General features: G+C 36.5%; 1 protein-coding gene across 10 annotated transcripts in view; it reads right to left on the bottom strand.

The window, feature by feature from the left end:
* The window catches only part of LRBA (LPS responsive beige-like anchor protein), a 749,961-nt gene that overhangs the window by 320,895 nt on the left and 402,607 nt on the right, over window positions 1–26,459 (bottom strand). The gene's annotated exons all lie outside the window — the stretch shown is intronic.

Here is a 26,459-nt window from a genome sequence, read left to right as displayed (position 1 = left end):
CTAAATACATCATTTTGAAATGAATTGCTGACAGTGTGATCAGTTTCCCCACACTCCAGTGGCATGTGCTCTGATTTCAGCCTCATTTCAGCCTCAGCAGGGCACCTTTCTCTGTGGCTGCATTTATAAACCAGAATAGGGAAAAGGCTATTATAAATATGGGATAGCATTACCTATATTAATCAAAGTCTGTCCCCCTTCATTTTTCTTCCTAATTTGTGCCTTTTTGCACAAGGTCAGTAAATCATACCATGAATTCTTGGTCCAGAAAGTGTTAACTTTAATGAATATCTCAGTTACATGGTTATGTATGTGATAATAAAATATTACTCTGTTTAGATGTGCAGGAATTTAATTAAAATAATCTCTTAAAATATTCATTACATTTAGCCCCTGAGGCTTAGAACAACACAAGAAAATGCATTTCTTTTCCACTTACTGTTTTTAAATAAACCATTCCTATAGAGTGAAATAGCAATCTATTTTCAAGCAAATCAGATTGGATTTCTGTTTTATGTAGTCTGTTTTTATATTTAATTAAAAACTACATGGTATATGATGTGCAATAATTGCTGTATCAAAAGCATACTTTTAGAAATGTATTTTTTAAAGGGTTCACTCAATTCAAGTTCCACTCTATTTTCCCCAATTATGTAGATCATTTTACATGGCAATATATGAATGTCAACTTTCTTTTCAAATTAACTAATCATGATCTAGCATGCTAAAAAATGTTTTCTAAGGAAAAGACTAATATGAAGTTTTTTCATTTACAGTTAAAAAAAAATCTCTGCAGAATATATTTACACTAGAGATATACAACATGAAAACCTGTAAGTTTCAATAATGAAATTTTAAAATTCACAATCAAAGATTCTGCAAAAAAATGACTAATGCAAAATAAAACCTCACTTGTATTTCATGAGCTAATAAAATTGTACCTGTCACCTTTGACGAATTAGTAGCCTTGACCAACTGACAGTCCCAAAATACCTACATAAAAGTTATCCACATTTTGATGGTTTAAAGAGGCTACCTTTAAAAGTTCAAAATAGATTTGTAAATAAGTACTTCACCAATTAAAAACTGGCTCAGATTTATGAAGGCATACATTAAAAAACAGGGTATTATTTAAAGAAAATATTTTTCAAAAACAATAGGAATCCTATGCTCTTCATGAGAATGCTGGGGAGACAAGGAAACAGAGACGATTTCCTTTGTCAATTTGTTCATGCCTCAAGAGGAGGAAATATAAAGTAATCTAAGTAGAATACAAAAATGTGTAAGAACTGTAGTCCTCGAAGAGAAAAAAATTAAAAACCTCTTTCATTCTTATTTTGCTGTGTTTCAAATGAAAACTATTATTATGATAGCATTTAAAGTTAAATAAGAAATACCTATAGAATACACATAAACACAGAAAACAGTTGTTGGAACTCAATTAATAAAATCCTCCTTAGGATAGTGGGGGAAAGGCGGTACACAGATGGCTATGTGTATGGCTTTGATAGCCATGGAGCCTGGATAGGTACTTCATCATTCTGCCCACCTACATTTATCTGTTAAAATTATTATCAAATATCAGCCAGGATGCAGTCGTGAATCACAGGCTGCTCCTCGTCTTCAGGGGAATGATACAATGAGGGTCTATTCATCAGAGCAGCAATCGGCACAAGTAATTAGTTCCCTAGACTGAGATCTCCTACAAAGCCTATTTCAGTCAGCACCACAAACATATGACGGTGTAAAGCTAATGAAAGCTGCTAAAATTTGTTAACCTTTTCTGCCATCAATCCTTCTAATATTCTGTGCTTCAGTGTTATGCAAAGGTGGTAAATTATTAATTTGTCATTCATCCATCCTTCTGAATTTTGAGTCAGAGTAAACGATGTCATTCTTCTTGATAACAATTAAAATTATAAGAGATGTTAAGCTGCTATTACAAAATTGTTACTAAATTAGGTAACAATAGATTCCAATATAATACTTGAGAGAGAAGTCAAATCTGATGGCTATTACAGCATGCGTGTGATCATTTTTGTCAAGCAGTAGAAAACCCAGAGGAATTATAAAATCATTCACAAATTTTCAAGAAACTCAAAAAAAATATCTGTAACAATAATAACCACAATTAGGAGGAAACAGAACTACAGTATTTATTTTCGTGCTCTCCAACAGTAACAAATAATGGTCACAATGGTGACATCTGGCTGAAGCAAAAACACTGATGTATTAGAAACAGAGAAACTGCGCACATCGTAGAAAAAATTTTAAGGTTAAGTTTTATTTACCCTAATTATGGACTTCTGTCTTCAAATGTAAACATTCTATCAAAAATTTAAATATACTTTAGACATATCCAAATAAAATGAAGAAATCTATACCTCAGCATGATAATCTTTCCACTATCCTCAAAACTACATCTCAGAGTATCTTCTCAATACAAGTAGTCTATCCCCTGTTACAACAATGTAGTCTGAAGATAAAAGCAAAATCACTCATTTCAGATCACAGATCCACAATGGATTACAAAAATTAGTTAGAGAGACCAACGATTTCAATACATTTTTAAAAGTCTCTCCAGATAATGCAGAATAAAAACCTTCAAGGAATTTACTCAAAATGGAATCATTATTAGCCTCATTCGAAAAAATTAGCATTTATCAACCAATTTCTGATTGTTAAGAGTAATACATATTCTTTGAAAAAAATAAGTCATATTCATTTTTTCTTTCAGATAAGGATAATTACTAGTAAGTTTAAAGTCATCTACATAGTAAGAAACTGAGACATAAAAATTCACTGTTTTGTCCCAACTCTGCTCCTTCCAACAACATACAGTCTCAGCATAAAGCTCTATCACTGAGAAAATGAGTCACAATTTGTCAGTTTAGAACATGATTGGAAAGGGGAATGTGTAGGTGCCAATCATCAACTTAATATCTTTTGATTATTCACATAAAGATTTCACTTTTATTTAGAAAATACTGACACTCCCTCTCCAAAATATCCTTCTCGGGGAAAAAGGATAAGAAACTGACATATTTGGGAAACTGATCCAATACTTTTCTTATAAGTTTATGAACTAAGTTGTTATATATTTTTGTAGTTATCACTATGGGATGGTAGAAAAATTTCAAAGACTTCATGTATTCAGAAACACACTGCTAACCAAATACAAGCATGGATAAGATGAGAAATCACTTATTCTGAGAACTTATAAATATACATCTAGATCACTATAGACCTATACCTCTATATATCTGTACCTATCAAAAAAAAAAACATTAGTACTACATGATGTCACATTCACAAACCTCATCTATATCCACTTCTACAAATAATTAAAACTAAGATCCTCAAAAAGGTACTCATTTTCAGGATGTAACCCTAGGCTCTATAAGATCTAGAAATAAAGCCTTCTCTGTAAAAGGTCTGGTAGTTAGGTCCCCTGTTAGTACACAAGCTCCAAGTACCTTTGACTAACAGGAGTATACTGTATTTGAAAAGCTGTGCATGTGTAAATAATGACAGTGAAAATAAATGTTCTAATGTTTCTTTCTAATTATTTCTTCCCCTTTCTTTGGCCTAATCTCAAAGTCTAACATTAAAATGATAACACAGGCCTGTCTTTTTCAAAGTATAAGCATGCGTGCACGCTCAGCTGCATCAGTCATGTCTGACTCTGCAAAAGTCATCTAATTACCTTTCTACTCTTCTAAAAACCTACACATATATGTATTTGTACAAACAGAACTTTAACATATTGTTAGGAGCTACATAATATAACACAATGCATTTTTATATAAAGAATATGTACTTTCTATTCTAAAGAACAAAACTGACTGATGGAATAAATAGGCTATTTGTTCCCCTCCCAGGCCCACTGTGGACAGTGATTTGATCTACTAAAGAAAATGAGTAAGGATGAGCCAAAAGAGAATCACTTGGAAAGGAAGAAATATTAAAACAGAGAATCAGTAACTAAGGGATGATCCATAATCTTCCTCTAAAAGCTGAATGGTTTACCTATAAATAATATATTATTTTCCACAAGTAAATTATAAGACTCTCTAAACTTTAGCTTTCCTCAGAGAAAGTATGGCAATCCAATCGGCCAATTAACAGTGCTGAATGGATGGATACTGAAGTAGACTCCTAAAACACTGTCTAATAACGACTAACTCAACCTTGAGCCAACAGCTAGGGATACAAAGATTATTAAGATATTTTGTCTCTGACCTTGAAAAAAGACAGATGAGAAAATAGTAAGAATTCAAAAATTATGTGTGACAGAGCAGAGCTCTACTAAATGGCACAGCGCGGAGGAGCACTGTTCTCACCACAGTTTGCGCAAGCGGCACTCCCGGAGTTGTGCAATGCGCTGCTGTGTTCAAGCACCCTGTGAGAAATGACAGGGTGCTCTGAGAACATCTTATCTTCTCCCCGCTCCTTTCTTTGCTCAGGCTCCTTTATTCTCTGCCCAAGTTAAACCTAATCTTCAGAATAGGGAACAGAATAAGCCCTTCAGATGCTATCAGGAGCAGTCACACATTTAGCATTTCCCTGATGCAGGAAAAGGTGTTCAGATCACAAATAGGCATGACTGTCAAAAAAAACAGGCAAAATTCAATATTCAGAATAAAATAATCAAGAACAAAAGAGAAACACTGACAGTTATTTCAGTGAAGTCATTAAATTCATATTGTTCTATTATGGTATATTATGTTCTACTATCATTCTATTACAGTAAAACAATGTTAATTACTGAAATGAGGGTTAGCTCTTATAAAAACTATTCTAGTTATTATATAATCTGAATGCATTGTCACATTATTTAAATTAGTCAAATACATGCATGTTTGTGATCCCTTTGGTTGTAGGGTTATTTTTATGTAACTTGGATCTATACCAATAAATGAATTCTAGTCTTAAAAAGAATAACTGTCAAATTCAATTATATTAGAAAAATATTCCATTTTCCACCTTTCCTATTTTCTTGTGACAATGCCTGATAAATCTTGACGACCTTACCACAAGTCAGTAATAAATTCTTCTGGCCAGAAAAAAGTTCTAAATCCTAGAAAATTTTGGTATTCATATTTTGCTCTTAAATTTGTATATTACCTATTTTTCTGACTCCTATATCTGGCTAGCTTCTAATTCTATAGTTTTAGATTAAAAATTAACGCTAGACATTAGCTACAACTTCAACGGTAACCTCTAAAAAAGAAGCACATAAACATTTTCAGTGCACTGTCAGGTAGAAGACAAAAGTGCTAAAGTTCTAGAAGGGTTTTACTTTCTGCATAAATCTCGCTGAAATAATGTGCAGGTGCTAGATAGGTTATCGTACAATATAAAAGAATGCTTTATCTCACAAGCTGAAATCTACTGTGCCTTCATGCAGATAGACAGAATATTAACTAAAACCTGTTTACCAGATACCAACTATAAATCAAATGCAAGTGATCTATGCACTATGCTATCTTAATAAAAAAAAAAGGAAAAAATCCTTCAGTTGCAGAAGAGACACCTTTTGAAGCGGAATCCTTTCTTTATCGAGGACTTACATAGAGAATTTATATTACATTGAGTCACTAGAGCATCATATGTGTTAATTAGGTAAAATTACATTTTATGTAGTAATGAACTTAAGCAATGGTGCTATTCAGTGTATTTCTGTTTGCTTTCAGAGACAACTAGAGACCCATCTTCATTAAATTTGGACATTTCAAAAGAAATACAATCTTGCAACGGAGTCAATTATTCAAAAAATAATACCAAAGGTTTCCTAGCTGTTGTTAGCCTGTTAACCATTTCTTTATTCACTCAGTATTTTTACCAGGAGTAGGTTATGAGAAATCAAAATCTAATGTTAATTGTACTACCAGTTAAGACTCTAACAACAGAAAATTGAAAAACAAATTAAAATACATGATATCATTGGATACCAGAAACTCTAAAATTCACCTAAGTAGCCACATCAATTGCACAGATCTGTTCTCTTTTCCTCAAAAATCTTATGTAAAAAATAATTCAGCAAAAATCAGTTGAGTGCCAACTATAACCAAATCTTGGTACTTACAAATAAACTAAGCTAGGTTCAGCACAGAATTTTTTACATTAGAATCAGAATAAGAAAATTATCGAATATAAACAATAAAATTTTAAATTAGATAACAATTACTGCATTAGGCTGCTGTATGCTAGACATTACACTCTTTTGCATGCATTATCAACAAGCCTCACTACAAGCCTTCCATGATTAAATACTGCTCTTTTCATTTTTAAGATGAAAAAGCTCAGTCTTATCCATCAGTAGTAAATCATAAGAGTCTACGGACTTCAAAGCCAATGAGCTTTTCACAAGACATTTCCTCTAGAAACTCTTTTGGATACTATTATAGCTACAATCAAAGTACTAATTAACCCTGCCTGGGAGGACTGAAGATTTCATTAAGCTTTCAGTGAGGATCTATTTTGTAAGTTCCATGAGGACAAGGGTTTGTGTCTATGTAATTCACTGACCAAGCACAGTAACTGAAACAAAGCCAGCACTTAATAATTAAAGAATGAACAAGATGATTTTCTAAAAATAATTTAAATGATAAACAGGAGTCTGCTTGGCAAAACAGAAACGGCATTACAAACAGAAGAAACATCATGCACAAAGGCAGACATAAAAAGGCATTTCTGTCGAAGAGGGTTTGGGTAAGACAGATCATTTCAAAGCAGCCTCAGAGTGGCGAAAACTAAGGCAGGAAACACAGGGTTAGAATCAAGATTTCAAAAGTCACTGTATGGTTAACTAAAATAGTTACTTTTTATATCTTATAGTAAACTGAGAGATAACTAAACTTTTCAAATAAAGGATTATTTATGATCAGCCTTGTATGTTATATGGCAGCAATATAAAATAAGACAGTGGGGATGGAGTGTAGAGGCTACGATTTCAGAGACATAGTTGAAATGGAATAAGATTTGATGAGACATCCAATGTGGGAGGTGAGAAAAAAGGAGATAATGAGAATAAAATTGAGGTTTGTGACCAAAAGAGGAGGGGATAAAGATGCTATTTAACTGAAATGAAGCAGCTTAAATAGACATGCTTGGCGTAACCATATCATAGATTCCTAATAATATCTAGGTGTACACAGTCGCTCAGTCATATCCGACTCTTTCCAGCCCCAGGGACTGTAGCCTGCCAGGCTCCTTTGTCCATGGAGTTCTGTAGGCAAGAACACTGGAGTGGGTTGTCATTCCCTACTTCAGGAGATCTTCCAGAAGCAAAGACTGAAGTCTCTCTTGCATTTCCTTCATTGGCACACAGAGTCTTCACCACTAGCGCCACCTGGGACGTCTAGGTAGGCATGTCTAGCAAGTAAGCATAACTTGGGAACTCGGAAAAGCAGTCTGGACTAGACATATAAAATTGGGAGACTGATTAGCCTTGGAAGTCAATGGGTTTAGATATCTGTCTAACAAAAACTTATTGAGTGTTTACTATTAGCTAGGTATTGTGCTAGATCCAGTGAAAACTATATTGAAAGGACAGGAAAAAGTGAAATCTAGGCAATTCCAATATTTAAAAATTAGGAAAGAGGAAAGAAATAAACAGGAAAGGAAGTAACTGATTCTCATCATCAATAAGATAATAGAAGAAGCAAAATAGAATGGTGCCAGAAAGACAAACAAGCAAAGATTCTTCAGAGCACTGAATGGCCAGCAATATTTAATTCTGATTAAAATGTCCAGAAGAATGAAGAACGGAGGGAAGGTTTTGATTGCTTTTTTTGTGTTTTAAACAATTTTGTAATATATAATTTATATACCATAAAGCTCACTTGTTTACAGTGTACAGTTCAACGCTTTATAATGTGTACAGAGTTGTGCAACAATCACAATAATCTAATTTTAAAATGTTTATTTCCCTCCAAAGAAATCCCATACCCACTATTCTCCCTTCCTTGGGGATGGATAAGTACAGGATTTCACACTATATAGGTTAGACAATATAGGGTTTGCTTTGGACTGCAGTGTCTGGTTTGGGCCAATCTAAAATAAGTCAAAGTATAAGTTATTGGTTAAAGGCATCATTGTTAGTACTGGAACTTTACAGAGAGCCCATGAGAATGCATTTTCTTCTTTAACATCTCCATTATATATAAAAGATACCAAAGAACTGAGTCTAATTTATCTTTTAAGGAAGATTCTTTAAAATCAAATTTATAACTAATTCATACTATAACATAGAGGGTAGCTAAAGTTTTAGAAAATTTTTTATTAGAAAATCATTAGGCTTTAAAATTTCTGTATATGGCAAAAATATCGCTCCATTTCTATAAAGTAAAGATAGTCACATTAACTGTATCATATACCAGATCTACAATTTCTACGTAAGTCATTTATCATTTGTGGGCCTCCACTGCTTTAATAAAATAATTTTAATTTCTTCATTTACAAAAGTGCTATTGTGAGGAATCAAAAAAATAAAGTATATGGAATTGCTTCAACAGAAGTAAAATGCTATGCAAATAAATATATGGCATTATTTACAGCTGACAATAAATTTAAGTGTTCAGATACTTATAGATGCCATTTATTTACTTGGATAATACAATGTGCTTAAGGTGGTATCACCAGACCTCAAAACTGATTAAGGAAAAAAAAAACACTAAAAAGTCCTTTATCAGTCCTGGAAATGATTAGCTTAGTTATCTTTCTCTACAGATTTACCTAACTTGCATAGTTTACACAAACGGAATTATACAGTAGGTGGAGTTCTCTGACTGACTTTCACTTAGCATAATGGTTTTATTTTCTTAATATATTTGACTATATGAGCAGTAACATCTCTTTTAAAATATATTTATTAATATTTAAGTTACATAAATGTAAATATTCATTATATTTGTAAATATTTATTAAGTTTATATTTGTTTTAAAATTATTTTTAAAATTACTAAATATTTAATTATTTAAATTAAGTATTATTAACTTAATAAATATTTATTTAGATAAATGAATGGCTCTTCTTGGCTGTTCACAGCCCTTCTCCAGGTGCGGTGCACAGGTTTCTCACTGTGGTGCTTGTCTTGTTGTGGAGCGTGGGCTCCAGGCCACCTGGGCTTCAGTAGTTGTGATGCACGGGCTCAGTAGCTGTGGTATATGTGCTTTGCAGCCCCTTGGCATGTGGAATCTTCCCTGACCAGAGATCTAACTGGTGTTCTTTGTATTGCAAAGCAAATTCCCAGCCACTGGACCACCAAGGAAGCCCAGCATGATGTTTTTGAGATCCAACTATGTCATGGCTACTACAGCACTGTATTTATTTTTATTGCTGAAAAATATTCCATTGCATCAGTACACAAAAGTTACTGACTTCATTTTAAAATTGTTTGTCAATGAAAGGAACTAGGGAGATAAGGTAATTAAAGAAGGTGAAAAACAGCTGAGTATGTGTGCAAGTGAAAAAGACAAGCTTCAAAGAATGAAGACAGCAAGGAGGAGGAGGTGAGAGCAAACTAGAGAAAGAGAAGAGGTAGGATCCTGCACAAAGCGCACCATGGCCTTGGAAGTAAACAAAATCATTTCCTTCTGTGGCAAGAGGGAAGGTTATTAAGGCTGTGCATTTTAATAAATGAGTTTAAGGTTGAAGAGAAGAAAACTGAAGGACTAATTTCAGTCTGGTTATTTCTATTTCCTCTATTAAATAGGAGGGTTTTGAGTAAAGTACAGAATGAAAGGATAAAATTTTAGAGAGCTGCCTTGGGAAGTGTGAAAGAAAGCTAGCTAAAGGAAAGTCTGAGGATGACTTAAGTAGTTCTGAAGGCCTAGCAGAGATTGGAAACCATTTGGCTGAAGTGGCGCTAATCTGTACAACTGTGATCCTCCCCATCCCTAGCCATATTCAGCAACCTAAGAGGCAATAGTAAAAAGAGCAGTTGGCTAAATTCACTCCAGGAAGGTTAAAGGAAAATGAGTAGGAAAATGATGAGAACGTCTGGGATGGGTAAGCACGATAAACCCATGATCTTCCTGGACCTCAATGAAACAACACTTAAATGGAAGTTTATTACACACTGATTCTCCAGGAAACCAAATTTACCTTGCTTTCAAGTCATTGATACTGATGATAATTTGGTTTCCCAAACAATTAATCAATATATGTTTAATAAGTGTATCCTGTCCTTCTATCTGATACTGTTATGAATTTTCAACTTGTATTAAACCATGCCTAGAAGTAAAGAATTGAGCCTGTACTATATTTGGAGACTGTCTTCAATATTTAAGCTGTATGATCACAGTAACAAATAGTCACAGAGCTGGACAACGTATACACAAAGGATAATCTGAAGCCTTAGGAAGACAGGACCTCACTCTCTTGAGAAATAAATTACTCTGAAGTTCTGGAAAGGGCATGGGAACTAAAATTTACTGACTGTTGATGATGTATCAGGCACTCTACACTAAGTATTTTATACATGAACTCATTTAATTCTCAAAATAATCCTATAAATTAGGAATATACCACCAAATTAACAGGTGAAGAATTAAGGCTCAGAAGTCAAGCCATTTAGCCACGAAGAAACAAAGCTAGACCTTCCGTCTGGAACTCTTCATTACCAAAGGATTTTGGTAATGCTACTACGTCTACACCAAGATATTCATACTAGTCTCAGAAATATATTATGACAGTTCATTTATACAACATCTCTTTTCCAAAACGATGGATTAGAATGGAACTTAAATTTTTTATAAAATATATGACTATTTGCACACATTCCAACAAAGAACAATTACAAGATATTACTTTTTCCAGGACTAGCATCACCAAAAGTGAAATAGCAAGGCTATAAGTTTGGTGGGTAGGAGAAGGGGTTATAATGCTCTGTCGCTCTTTATCAGGTAAGTAAAATTAAAGTAAATACCATGAGTACTGTGTAGTGTAGGTCAGCATTTGTTACTAAAAAGTCTGGAATCTATTCATATTCACTGAATGGTTCTAGTAGCTCTGATCACCTGCCCCAAATGTGTAGAAACTCCATGGTTTTCAAGAATACATAAATCCAGTCTCATGGCAAAGAACCACTACTTTGGCATCTAGGACATCCTTTTTTCTCAAACTCAGACCCTATAGCACATTTTTGTTGCTGTTGTTCTTAAGATAGTTTGTTTATAAGTTATAGGGAGAGACAGAAAAGGCAAAGAAGTATCAGCCTCCAATGTATGACATTCATATTTTTAAATAAATAATTTAAAGGCTGAAATGCATCAGCAAGCCAGCATAATCCAACACTTGCTGCCTTTAATCCAAAATGCTCAGGGTGCTGTAATGTGCTGGAAATACTGGGAAAAGCAAATAACAGATTTTACCTAGCATAAGATAGAAAATATATATACCATTCTTTGCAACCTAGATAAATTAGCAAAAGTATATGCTCCTTATCCACAGGGGAGAACGGGCTTATTAGGTTACACTTCCAGGTTTTTAAGACAGTTGGAAGCCGGTTCTTTCAATAGTTGCTGTCATCCCCTAGAAACTTTCTAGTACTTTCAATTTTGAAGCAATTATTCACATTCGGAAGTGATTTATTTTCCTCCCTTTCTTTACTGCATTTCATATTTTTTCTGGCTCTCAATAACTAGTTCTGCTTTGGCTTAATTATATTCATTTACAAACATTTTTTTTCTGAGTGTCCACTACTATTTGGAAAGCATTGATTGAGGTGCTGTAAGGGATACTGATATGAGGAACACAGGATCTCTAATCTCAAGGCATTTACAATCTAATAAATAGGATAAAAGAAGCAAAGAATTACATGGCATAAGATTCATGCAGTAAGAAAAGTAAAAATCCAGAGCTTTGGAAATTCAGAAAAAGGAGTAAGTGATCACACATGTTTTAAAGGGATCAGGAAACACTTGAAGGAGTAAGAGATTTTTTGAGAAAGACCTTTAAGAAGGGGTCAAGTTTCAGTTGATACACGAGGAAGAAGATGGCATTGTAGGCTTTTAAGAGAACATAAGCAAAGTATAGAGGCCCGAAAATTAAGTAATTTCATTTGGTTGGTCCCAGTAGGAAATTAAGTAAAAAACAAAGGTTCTTGCCTGGTTGTAAAGGACTAGAGATGAAAAACTAACCAGCTTGTATTTCACTCATTCATTCATCTATTTAATCAACAAACACTTATTAAGCACCAATGATGCTCAAGAATCTATACCAGGCACCGGAGACTTAAGGAGTCATTTGGTGACAGAGTCATTATCCTCAAGGACCTCACAGTCCAATGGAAGAAACGGATATATGAAGAGACAATTTTAATATACACAAAAAGTCCTTTGAGAACACAATGGAGAGGCATTTTCCAAAGTAACAGAAAGCAACCTGGAAGGCCATAAGATGTAAATTGGGACTAAGAGTTAACAGATGCTAACCAGAAGAAGGAAAAGCATTCATTCTGAAGGAGAAGCACTAGCAAAGCCAAATAAGTAAGAAACAATTGGATATATGCCCAAGTTAAGTGTCTCAGAACTTCTGGAGAGTCTAAGGCAAGAAGTGGCCAATGAACAGACTACAGAAAACAGGCAGAAGTCAGATCACGGAGAATGATCTGAGGAGTCTGACTCCTGGAATATGCGTGAATTGTTTTTTTTCCAGATTAACTATAAACAATTGCAAAGGCTTTAACCCTCCAGGCACTTTTAGGGAAAGCTACCCTCCCCCACTCAAACCAGGCTTGGTGTGTAGCCAGTACACTGCAGTCTCTGAACACAGCTGCGGCCAGGAACTCGGACTCCACTGCCACTCACGCCCTGGGCATGCTTGCACCCCAGAGCCCCCAGCCTCATCCCTAGGTTTCTTTATCTGAAGCTTTGACTGTTGGTCCTCTTCGTGTACCTTTGGAGAGGGTTTTTTTAAACCAGAGGGAGCTTCCCAGATAGTGCAGTGAAAAAGAATTTGCGTGACAGTGCAGGAGAGGAAAGAGACACAGGTTCAATCCCTGGGTTGGGAAGATCCCCTAGAGACAGAAATGGCTACCCACTCCAGTATTCTTGCCTGGAACATTCCATGGACAGAGGAGCCTGGCGGGCTACAGTCCATGGGGTCACAAAGATTTGGACACAGCATGACCATGCACGTTTAAAAGAGGAGAAGAGGGAAATCTTGAGGACACTTGCCCACACTTTCATTCAGTCGACTGGAGCCATACCCTTTGCCTTCTTCCAAACTCAGGGTCCACAAAACCGCTGGAGTCTTTTGTTCAGGGCTCCCTCAATACTGAGACCACCCCAATTTCTACATGAAACTATGCTGATCTATTCTGAACCTGCTGACAGGCCCCTGGGTCAAAGTTTCAGAGAAGAAATATAATTTTTCAGAAGGAGTCCTACAGTTTCAACTCTCATACGACCGCAGTGATTAAAGGCTTCACCCTTTCATATTGGTTTGAATCTTTAACCAACTACTCGAACACCTTTTAGCTCAACAATCTCTTCCTGACACCAGGCATGCCATGCTAAGGAGTTTGGGTTTTATCCTGTAGCAACGGGGAAATACTGAAAGAGTTTTAAGTAGTCATTATGATGCCAGGAACAAATATATAAAAAATTAGGTTAGAGGGAAGAATCATCTAGAATCAGGACACAAGGCATGGGGAGAGAGCAAACTGGCCAAGATGGCGAGTTCAGGCTCTCTGGTGCCACGTTTTGCAAACAGTGATCACGTAACAGCTAACAGCAAGCGCAGCACTGTGCGTGCACGTCGCAAGGTGCTCACTTGGTCAGGAGCTACTTCGTGCTGCAACTCAAAGCACAAGCTCCACCTAAGAGAGCGGTGGCATTTCACGGCTGCGTTCCTTGGGTCACCCACGAGAGGAGAGAATACAGTGTGTCTGTTGTGTTATGTTATGACTGCTTTGTCAGCCAGGAGAGAATAAACATGTCTGCAGTTCCTAAGGCTCATCATGTCTCCTCCCAGCCTTTTAGCTCGTGCCTTGCCTACCCTGGGTTCAGGAAATGGTGTGAACAGCAAGACAACTGGTGTCACAAACAGGATCAGCGATATATAAAGATATTATGAAAATAATTTAAACAAGATGAGGGTTTTCAACAGCAATTTTTAATTTCCTATTTTTCTGATTTTAGTTTATTAATGCATTATTGAAATTGGTTTAAAATTCTCTGAGATAAAATGTAGTGAATAAATGAATAACACATGATAGAAAGTTCAAGCATACATGGAAGACTGTTCAAAATACAGTGGATTCCAAAGCATATGACGTACAAGGCTAATTAATGTTACATGGTGTGAAAGAGGCCTAGAAATAAAGTAGATATCAAAGTCCTGAAGCCAAGACACAAGATCGGAAAAGAGCATAGGAATGGTCTAGTGGGTGCTACAGCAACCCAGCCCAGAAACGACATACACATCCTCTATTTACATTCCATGGATCTTACCAAATCATATGACTCCGACTCCACACAGAGCAACGTGGTCATGTGTTGGACAGTCATTTCCCAGTAACAATCTACACACAGAGAAGCAGCATGAAATCAAGATTATCAGCTAGCCATACCTCCCACAGAGAAGAGGAAGTGCCCTAGGAAAAATGAAGCACGGAAGAGGAAGAGAAAAGACCAAGAAAAGAGTAGGGGACATGCATACACAGGATGAGCAGGGAAGGATTCCAAGAGAAAGGAACACTTGAGTAAAGTTACCTACAGTTACCTACCTGAAGGAGGGGAAAGTACCAGTTATGCACATGGAGGAAAATTTCAGGCAAAGACAACAGTAAATTCAAGGGCCCAGAAGTAACCTGAAACCACGAAATGCAGGGAGGCCATTTCGAACGGATGAAGAGTCTTAGTATAAGCAGAGACCAGTTACCAAGAGGATGGGGAGCACATTAGAATACTTTAGGCAGGGAGGTAACGTGATTTGCCGAGTTTCGCTCTGGCTGTGGAAACAGCATCAGTGTGAGTGGGAGGGTGACTAGAAGCAGGAACTCCTGTTTGTAGACTCTGCAATAATACAGAAGATGGGGGTGTCAGGGAACAAATGGAAACAGCAGAAATGGTAAATAGTCACTGAATTCTGGGCACATTTTGAAGGCTGAGTCATCAAAAGGAAACACTGACTAATCATATATGGGGTATGAGAGGAGAGGAGGCCATAACTTTTTATCTGAGAAACTTGAGGAAAAGAATAGACATTAACAAAGATGGAAGAGAATGTGAGAATAGATTTTGGCAATTCTTTTTTTTTCTTTGGCTGCATGGCTTGTGGGATCTTGATTCTCTTACCAAGGATCAAAGCCATGCTCCCTCCAGTGGAAGCAAGGAGTCCTAACCACGGGAATTCCCAAGGATAGGTTTTGATAAAGAAGGTCAAGATTCGGATTTAAACATGTTATGTCTGATGTGCCTATTAGAAAAGGATTAACTCTTCACCAAACAAATTTTATCTTCTGTCTAGGCATACAGCTAGACCACTTTCCCCAATCTTCTTTGCAATTAATTATGGCCATATGACCATAATTACTATGACTGAGCTCTAGCCAGTTAAATCTGAGCAGAAGTGGTAAGAGTCACTTCCAAACTTGGCTACGAAATGTTTCTATACACAATCATCCCTGCAACTTCTACTGGTTTGAAATAGATGGATTTGGCGATCTTAGAAACCAAGAACTAAAGATAATGCAGCTATAAGACGACATAAATCACCCATCAGAAACATCTAACTTGTACGTACTTTATATAAGAAACTAAATAAAGTTCTATTATGGTCAGCCACTGAATGAGATTCTGGGATTTCTTTTTTAAAGCAGCTTGTATCACAGAAGCAGTATAGATGTCCAAACAAAGACGATGAGCAGACAACTGACTATATGAGTGTGGATTTCAAAGGAGGTGTCAGAGTATGTATTTTGGGAGTCACTGATTTTTCATGTTTACATAATACAGATGGGGATGGACTAAAATCTTGAAGTGCATAGAGCCAAAGAAGGAAAAAGCAGTACTCCAACGACGAAGGCCTGAGTAATCCCAATAATAAAGAGGTTAAGGAGATGAGAAACACACAAGGAATCTTCAGTAGCAGCTATTTCTAGGAGGAAAACCTGAAGAATACGGTGTTCCAGACACCAAAAGACAAGTACTTCAAGGAGGCAGTTATCAGCCATATCAAGGAGTATTCGTAAGTCAAGGAAGATGAAAGTTAAAAATTAACTCTGTGATTCAGCAACATGGATATCACTGGTGATTCTGAAAAGTACAGCTTCCACAGAATGAGGAAGCAAAACCCTGAGTGAAGTGAGTTCGAGAGAGAAATGCGAGAAGAGAAAATCAGCAAGTAGAAACTAATTTTTCAAAGTTTCTTCAAGGTTAGTAAAGAAGCCATTTATATTCTATACTGTACACTGTACATTATAAACATGTGTGGGAAAAATGCTATGCCATGAATACAAGTAGTCCCACCAAATAATTACTATATAAATGTCATAGAATTTTGCAATATAAGGAGATTTTACTAGACCTGGACATATGAGTAGAACACTCTAGGCATGGATAAGTATATTGTGTAAAGACAAAAGGTCAAAATCACAAAAGTTGACTAGACATCTAAGAGTTCATTCATGACCCAATCCATTAATCTTCACAGGCACAAATTTTAGTGACTGTGCTGCAAGTTTGTTAACTAGGGATTATATTTCAAATATTGATATGAAAGTAACAATATTCAACTTTAAATAAGAAAAGAAAGATAAAGAGAAAATGGTACTTAAAAATTCATTAATAGGAGCTGAAACAGCTCCAATAAATGACATTACTCTCTATATTAATTTCAAAAACTAAAAGATCAGTTCTGTCGCTCAGTCGTGTACGACTCTTTGCAACCCCATAGACTGCAGCACACCAGGCTTCCCTGTTCATCACCAACTCCCAGACTCGACTCAAACTCATGTTGTTCATGTCGGTGATGTCATCTAACCATTTTATCCTATAAGATGGACTGTCTCCAAAAAAAAATCTCACAAAGAATTAAACAAGCTTTAACAGTAAAACACTGAATCCTATATAATTATGTTATTAATGCAAACTGGGAAGACAGGCAACAAATTGAAAAAAGTTAATTCTGACTAACAGCACTACCAAACTGGACAACTTAATGCTTGTGTCAGAGCTTTTATCCAGGTTCAATGGATATATATGGAATATATATAATGGAAATATATATATATCCATTGAACCCGGAAAAAAGCTCTGACACAAGCATTAAGTTGTCCAGTTTGGGATGTGAGAGTTGTACTGTGAAGAAGGCTGAGCACCGAAGAATTGATGCTTTTGAACTGTGGTGTTGGAGAAGACTCTTGAGAGTCCCTTGGACTGCAAGGAGATCCAACCAGTCCATCCTAAAGGAGATCAGCCCTGGGATTTCTTTGGAAGGAATGATGCTAAAGCTGAAACTCCAGTACTTTGGACACCTCATGCGAAGAGTTGACTCACTGGAAAAGACTCTGACGCTGGGAGGGATTGGGGACAGGAGAAGGGGACGACAGAGGATGAGATGGCTGGATGGCATCACCGACTCGATGGACGTGAGTCTGAGCGAACTCCGGGAGTTGGTGATGGACAGGGAGGCCTGGCGTGCTGCGATTCATGGGGTCGCAAAGAGTCGGACACGACTGAGCGACTGAACTGAACTGATATATATAGGTTATATTTGGTTATATATATAACCACATATATATATATATAAATAATATATATATATACATATATATATACATAAAACCAAACTGGACAACTTAATGTTTGTGTCAGAGCTTTTATCCATTGAACCTAATCATGGGGTCACAAAGAGTCGGACACGACTGAGCAACTGAACTGAACTGATATCCATTGAACCTATATATATCCATTGAACATATATACACACACACACACACACACACACATATATCTCCATTGAACCTATATATAACCTATATATATACAGGTTATATTTGGTTATATATATACATAGGTTACATATACGTTTTGTTCTAAAAGTTCTTTACTATAGTGACTAAACTTGTCTTTTATATTAGAACAAATGCACTGACACAGTAACAGACAAAACAATGAAACAATAGAAATTTCTGAAACTCAGGATATAAAATAATTTAGTACAGCATATCATTACAATAAAATATTTCAGACACATGAGAAAAGGATTATTAAGTGAATGTTTGACTAGTAATGTTATGAGTTATCACATTAACACATTTTGTAATATTTCACTATCCTTACAATTCTAGAATAAATACTGGGACATTAAAAATAAGTAAATATAAAACAAAAATATAAAATAGAACGTAATAGATCTATTAGAAGATTCTGCACTGAGGGTTTATATTCTTGCCTTTATGCCCATATAATCAGCCTTGGCAAATTATCATAGTTAAAACTTTATTTTTCATTATACTACTTCATTCATTTGGTTATTCATGCTGGATTACAGATATAGCATGGGGAAAAAAAAGAAGCAAAGACTCTAATCCCTAATCATTTTTATACATGTCAATCTAAATGACTATCCTAAAAAAACATCTTGCCACATTTTTCAGTAAAGGAGGATGCATGCTAACAAAAATAAAATGAAAGGTAGAAATGTTCCAAATGGTTGAAAAGACTCCAATAATCTTATTTTCACTAGGAAATAGGAAAATTAAGTTATTCAAGTTCCAGCTCTTCCAACTCCCAATATTTGGGAAAGTGACTAATTAAAAAAAAGATAAAACATAAAAGCTATAAACTTAAGTTTAAAATAAATTTCTATAAAAGATATGAGTTGCATCTTCTCAACAACAGATTAATTTTTTTCAGTCCAACTCTCCTCAAATAGCAATGAGATATGCTGATCAAACTTCTTTTATTGCCTATTCAGCTTATTGTTTTACTGCAAATATGGAGCAAGGCCTCCTAGTCTGCTATAGCATTTCCTTTGGTCACAGAACTGTTAAAAATAGTATCTATTTCAACCATGTAGTAAATTCACAGCAAACATGATCTGTATCCTAAGCTAGGAGTTTGAATGAAAAGACAAGTATCTACTTAAAATCCACTAAAATCAATAAAATAATCATATTAGCAACTAACACCAAGAATAACGTATATGTTTTCATCTCCTGTAAAAATAATTGCAATGGTACCTGTAACAAAATATATTTCATTTTAAAAGAGAAAGCTTTATTTCTAAATTTAACAAAATTATCAATCCAAGTTGACAAAGAAAAAAAAAATCACAGAAAGGTAGATTTTGTTTAAATACCTTATGGTTTCATTTTATACTTCTCATATCAGGGTGAAGTCTTAAAGGTAATTCAAAAGGAAAATGAAAGTTTTTTACTCAGAAGATAGAGTCCATATGTTTTTCAATCTGGAAACCCACTGGGAAAAAGACTTGAGTTTTTTAAAACTGAATTTTGACAATTGGAAGCTGATGTGACTTTTTTCCCTCTCCAGGAAGATTTGAATCATTCTCAAGGGGAATGAAATAGATCTTTATCAAGTACAGAAAAGCTTAACACCTGTTTAACTCCAAATTACTTAGAATAAAGTTGCTGAATCTTCAGAATCTCACAATGAAGGCATATAACCAACACTTATTCCTAAGTGTAAGATATTTTTATAAGCTTAACACAAGAATTCACATGTATATATTTGAGTGTGTTCATATTGCAAATTCTGTATTTTTTAACACTTTCAATGAGTCTATTTCTTATTGACATACATATTCAAATGGAACTGTGTTTCTTAGAATTGTAACAGTAGTTTGTAATCAATTACATGTACACCTACCTGCAATATCTTCAGGCTCTAAGAGGGCAGAGTCTGTCATTTTTTCTCATTACATATGAATACTCAGATTCTACCACAATGCTTCTAGTACACACTTTTAAAAAGTCCACCAAGAAGATAAATATGTGATTTCTTTATCCTATTCATTCCTTCCTAAACCTAAAGTAAATTTTATATACTCAAAGTTAAATCATTTCCTCTCAAAATCAAGATAAAAATGGCCTACAGGTTTCAAGGGAAGCTCAATTTTATACAATATAGCACACACTGGATAACATGTGGTCCACTACAAACACATACAACTCCTAAGTTAACCGTAAAAAACCTTACTGTATATCCCTTATGTGAAAGGCAGTTTGCTAAGACATACTCACATATGTTTGAACTGTCTACATTAAAAAGTCACGTTTTCATTAATGTAAAAAAATTACATGGGACTTAAAGAAAGTAACTGAGACAGTGTTTTTTGTTTTGTTTTGTTTTTTTTAAACACAACATGAATTTGTTTTGCTTTTTCTTTAACGGAATTTAATTTTATTCTGTGGTTTATTAAAGGTACCCCAAAGCAACCTCTTATGTATTTCTTCCTTCTCCTCCAACTTTCTCCCCTACTTTGTGGAAAAATACTATCTAATAAAAGGGCTTCCCTGGTGGCTCAGAGGGTAAAACATCTGCCTGCAGTGCAGAAGATGGGTTCGATCCCTGGGTCGGGAAGATCCTCTGGAGAAGGAAATGGCAGCCCACTCCAGTATTCCTGCCTGGAGAATCCCATGGACAGAGGAGCCTGGCAGACTACAGTCCACAGGGTCGCAAAGAGTTGGACACGACTGAGTGACTTCACTTTCACTATCTAATAAAGGAAGCAAAAGGCAAATAAATTTTAAGGAACAACAACTCTCAGTAAAAAGAGACTGAAAAAACACTGCATGAAAACAGAAATTATTGCAGGCTCCAAACAGAGAGAAGAGCTTTAAAAGATGTTACTTTATGCTGATTTAAAAGCTCTTCTTATACCTGGACCTCTTCAATCGTTAAAATTATTGTTTTTTAAACTTCTTCAAATTCACTTTTGAAAAACTGTGGGCTTTCTAATTACTGCTTTCTTAATTCCTTAACAAATTTTACATATTCTGATGGTTTTCATACATATGTTTAAAACCAATTTAATTAGGTCACTCTGTGAGAGTGAAAGTGTTAGTCACTCAGTCCTGTCAGACCCTTTGTAAATCCATGGACTCCTCAGCGAAAATATTGGAGTGGATAGCCATTCCCTCCTCCAGGGAATGATCATGACCCAGGGATCGAACCTGGGTCTCCTGCATTGGAGGCAGATTCTTTCTATCACTCTGTAATACTACTATAAAAGCAAGATGGTGTGTAAATAAAAAAACAGTACCAGATGGAAAGAAACAATATCTAGATTCTAGTTCTAACTTCAAAATGATTTAGCTGTTGGATCCAGAGCAAACCTGTTTATTCTATTTGGGCCTCAGTCTCCTCTTCTATAAAATAAACAGGTTGAATTGAATAATCTGCAAGGCTCTATCATCCTCAAAATATTATTTTGTTATTATACATAAAAATATATATATTCTACTCTTAGGGCACTCCACATACCTCTCTATGTGAATGCTCAAAATCTTATTACTTTCTGTTCCTTAAAATCTTAAAGTATACTGTTTAATGGCAAGGAAATTCCTGGAATTAATTATTTTACTTCCTTATTATTATATATTTCTCTTGGGAGCAGGGAGGGCAGAAAGCAATAAAATATGTCTAACTGTGCAGTGGTAATAAGTCTTAGTTTTTACTGAGGGAAATGCTGCATCTCTTTGATCCATGAAAAGGGAGTCTAGCATATAGATAAACACCCCTAGATGGAACCCAGGAACCCTGGGACTAACTTTTTCTTTCCCTTGCCCTCCAAGACAATAGGACATAGTATAAACAAAGTAAGGTGAATGAAACTTTTGTAAGCATACTGGGAAAAAAGTGGGAGCATCTAATTTTTCTTCAATCTGATGAACGCCATGGGTAAAAAGACACTGAAGATGAGGGGTGAAGTCATAAGCTGGCCTGGTTTTATAACAGGATGGTCACAGTAATGAATAGTTAAGCTAAAGAAAAGTGCTTGAGACTTAGAACATGAAAATAAATATATAACCAATACAGAAGAAATCAGAAATTACCCAAACAAGGAAAGCTGACAGGATCAAATGCAGATGTACACAGAAGAGAAGTCCTCTGAAGAAGAAACAAGGAGAGTTCCAGTCTCAGGCAAGAGACACAAGCAGAGGGTAGAGATGGTGGTTGCTGCTGCTGTTGCTAAGTCACTTCAGTCATGTCAGACTCTGTGTGACCCCATAGACGGCAGCCCACCATGCTCCGCCATCCCTGGGATTCTCTAGGCAAGAACACTGGAGTGGGTTGCCATCTCCTTCTCCAATGCATGAAAGTGAAAAGCGAAAATGAAGTCACTCAGTCGTGTCAGACTCTTAGCAACCCCATGGACTGCAGCCCACCAGGCTCCTCCGTCCATGCGATTCTCCAGGCAAGAGTACTGGAGTGGGGTGCCATTGTCTTCTCCGAGAGATGGTGGTAATCTAAGACAATCTGTAGGCTGATTTCACATCTCTCCTACCCCTACTTCATCATGGCAGCAGGCTGCAGAATTGCACACTTTTGGTAAAAAACGGTATGGACTCTTGGGTTAAAAGGAGGGCAGTGTCCTAGCTAGAAATGATAATGATCAGTAAGAGCAGAAAGCTCCTGCTGGAGATCAATTACCAATACATCCTGCCTGGCAGCGTTTGCCTAGCACCACAAGGAGGTGGTGTGCTGACAATCTTTAATGAAATTTTTAGTGCATATAATACTTTTTGACATAGAAATTTCACCTCTAGATATGTATCCTCTGGAAATACACATATTCCTAAAGATGAATCTGCCAGGATTGTGGCACTTCTATAAGTAATTAGTAAGTAAGTAAGAAGGAATACAGAAAGCTCAAACAAGTGATCCTGAATTATTTTTCTATAAGAAACACTGCATTTTTATTAGACTGATTTTTTACTACTTAATTATAAGAGCTCCAGAAAATAGAATATTGGAAGTTATAAACTGAAACATGTATAAATTTACTGCTTTAAAATAATTATGGGGAGTGGGAAACAGTGAGTATAGGGTGTCATGTCAAACAGGGAAAAGATGAAAATATTCAGGAGAGCTTTTCAAACTCAGTGGGCTACTTATTCTTCCCACTCTTACCTTCTGAGGTTTCCTACCAGCAAAGTTACTGGTAGACATAAGCCACACAATTGACCAGAGTGTAGACAATGGCCACATGTGAGCTATTGCTTTTGACAAGTGACTAGTGAATTTGAAAAGTCAAAGCTTTAAAGTTTTTCAAGAGACTGTCCACAATTACATTTTATGCAAAATAACAACAAAAAACATACCACTTATGGATACTAACACAAAATCAGCAGTTTTTTTATATAATATTACTTGTAAAATACTATATACAGATCTGCTCAGAATCTTAATCTAACTTAAAAACCCACCCTAATGATCACAAACTACTTTGGACTCCACAGAAAGAGATAAAATCATTCAGTGGTGCCCAATCTTACCTGATCGTTATTAGATTTATCTGGAAAACTTAAAAAAACACCCATGCCAAATCAGTGTCTCTCTTGGGCTGGGAGCCTGGCACAAATGAACTTTTTTTTTTTTTTTCCCCATTTTTCTTATTTCATTCACCACTGAGAGAACCATAAATACAGCACTGAGGCTGAAGCACTCCCCGCCCAACAGGGAAGACAGGTTTCACTAGATGGTAGGAGCAGCAGGGACATGCTGGCAGCTCTGCACCCGCTCCAGGCTACTGAGCACCCTGTGGAGAGATCTCCAAACTCCTCCAAGGAACGGAGAACCCAGGGCCGTGGGGACAACCGGCCCTCACTCACTATGTGGGCTGCTTTACAGAAGCCCCCCCGCTCATCTCAATCCAAGAAAAGACTGCAGGGGAATCTGACTGCAACAGCGAGGTGAGGAGGAGCAGGTAACCACCAGCACAAGGACCACGGCATGCCAAGCTCACGCCTGCTGCTCCCAAGGAGTTAATGCCAAACAGCAGCTGCGCTCATCTGCAGAACTGAGTCAGGGGTGCACTCAGACCAGGGGACTCGGAAGGGTGCAGATCTGCCAGATGTGGATCCTCAAACAAGGAGTTCTGCCAGCTGTCAAGCCCAGTATGCCCACATCCAGGCAAGGACCTGAATCACAGCCTGCCCAGGTAGAGTCTGTCTTCCCAGCACATTGACCAGAAGGGCTGGTGAGAGCACCTAGAAGCTGTGTGGCCCACACTGCGGCATGACCAAGGCAGGAAAGCGAACTGAAAGTCCCATTTACTACCGACTATTGTACCTAGGGGGCTTCGCAGGTAGCGCTAGCGGTAAAGAACCTACCTGGCAATGCATGAGACTCCGGAGGAGTGAGTTTGATCCCTGGGTTGGGAGGATCCCCTGGGGGAAGAAATGGCAACCCACTCTGGTATTCTTGCCTGGAGAATCCCCTGGACAAAGGAGCCTAGAAGGCTACGGTTCAAAAGGTCGCAAAGAGTCAGACACGACTGAAGTGACTTAGCACACTGTACCTGGACTGACTGTCCAGAAGCCTAAGCAGAGAATACAGGGAACTGCAGGGCCCATTCTCTAGCCTCACATGGGTAAGGAACCAAGAGAGAAGACCTTCTCAACTGTTCTCAGTCAGTGGCATGTATATCCATCCCTGTCCACTGAGCTCACCTGCCTCACACAAAAAACGATCATTAGGAGCAGGCCCCACCTGGCTAAGGATATCACATGCAGATATGCCCAGAAACCGAAACCAAACTGACAGGTGAAGATCTATCTCTGTAAAAGTAAACATTTAAAGTCTGGAAGAGGAGCCCAGTTACTCAAGCATGCAGTTACAAGCCAAGGAATCAACAATCACAGAAAAATCAGGGAATTTTATACAAGCAAAGAAAATAATAGTGTTCCAATAACTGAACCTAAAGAAATGAAAAACTATGAACTTCTGGAAAAGAAATTCAGAGTAATCCTCTTAAAGAAGCTTAAGGTATCAGAGTAAGCCCCTACCACATGAAACTCCAAGTTGCAAACTTTCAAAGATACGAATCTGCATGCCAGCCTCCATACGTCGGCTGCTGTACTGTACAACTGTACTTTTCAAGGTTCCGTATTGTAAGATTAAAACGTTTTCTTTGTTGTGTTTTTTTTAATATGTACATATTATTTGTGTTAAAAGTATCAAATACTTACTGCAGTACTACATAGCCAATTGTGTTAGTTGGGTACCTAGGCTAAGTTTGCTGAACTTATAAAGAAATTAGACTTATGAACATGCTCTTGGAATGGAACTCATTCGTATGTAGGGGATTTACCGTGTAAGAAAGGTTGCTGTTGTTCAGTCACTCAGTCGTGTCCGACTCTTTCTGACCCACAGACTGTACATCACCAGGCTCCTCTCTGTCCATGGGATTCCCAAAGCAAGAACATTGGAGCAGGATGGCATTTCCTTCTCCAGCAGAACTTCTTGACCCAGGGAATGAACTTGCGTCTCCTGTACTGGCAGGTGGATTCTTCACCACTGAGCCACCAAGAAAGCCCATATAAGAAGATACAGACAACTAAACACTGACCTCAACAAGGAAATAACATTTTTTTTGAAAGGAAATCCTAGAGTTTTCTTTTATAACCACAATAACTGTACTTCAGAACTCAGTAGAGTTTCAAAATTTGTCTCAACCATGCAAATTAAAGAATCAAAGTCATAGAGGATACCAAACTGGCAATTACCGAGAAAAGCAAAAACAAAAAGAATGAAAAAAGAGTGGAGGAAGTCTACAGAAGTTACAGAACACAGTAAAAAAAAAATAAAATAAAAACTGGAATTGCAAGAATTCTAGAAGGAAAAGAGAAAGAGAAAGGAACACAAGGTATATTTAAAGCACTAATCGTTAAAAAATTCCAGAATCTGGGGAGAGAAATGTCCATCCAGACACCTGAGACCCAAAGCACCCATAAAAGACTGAACCCCAATAGAGGGACACAGGAACACACTGTATTGTAAAAAGTCAAAAATGAAGAAAAAAGTTGACGAACAGAGAGGTTATGTACAAGGGAACCCCTATAAGACTAATGATACAATTCTCAACAGAAACTTTTCAGGCTAGTAAAGAATTAAATGATATATTAGAAGTATTGAAAGAAAATAACAGGCAATTAGAAATCTATAATCAACAAAGCTGTCCTTGCCAAGGAAAGGATAATGCTTTCCAGTACAAATAAAAGCTGAGTTCATTACCATCAGACATATGAGTTCATTGAGTGGAAGTAAAAGAATGCTAATTACCATCATAAAACATTAAAAAAGAACTATGAATCTCACTGGTATAAATGCATAGTTACAGTTAGATTCTGTACTATGTAATAGTGGTGCATAATTACAATTCTTGTTTAAAAGTCACACACACACAGAAAATGTAAAAATAACCAGAACTGCAATGACCTGTTATTAGTAACAATATTAAAAACATGTTCATT

The sequence above is a fragment of the Ovis aries genome, chromosome 17, assembly GCF_016772045.2.
Source record: "Ovis aries strain OAR_USU_Benz2616 breed Rambouillet chromosome 17, ARS-UI_Ramb_v3.0, whole genome shotgun sequence".
Taxonomy (NCBI): domain Eukaryota; kingdom Metazoa; phylum Chordata; class Mammalia; order Artiodactyla; family Bovidae; genus Ovis; species Ovis aries.
Note: the sequence above shows the minus strand (reverse complement) of the source record. Positions and strands in the feature narration are given on the sequence as shown.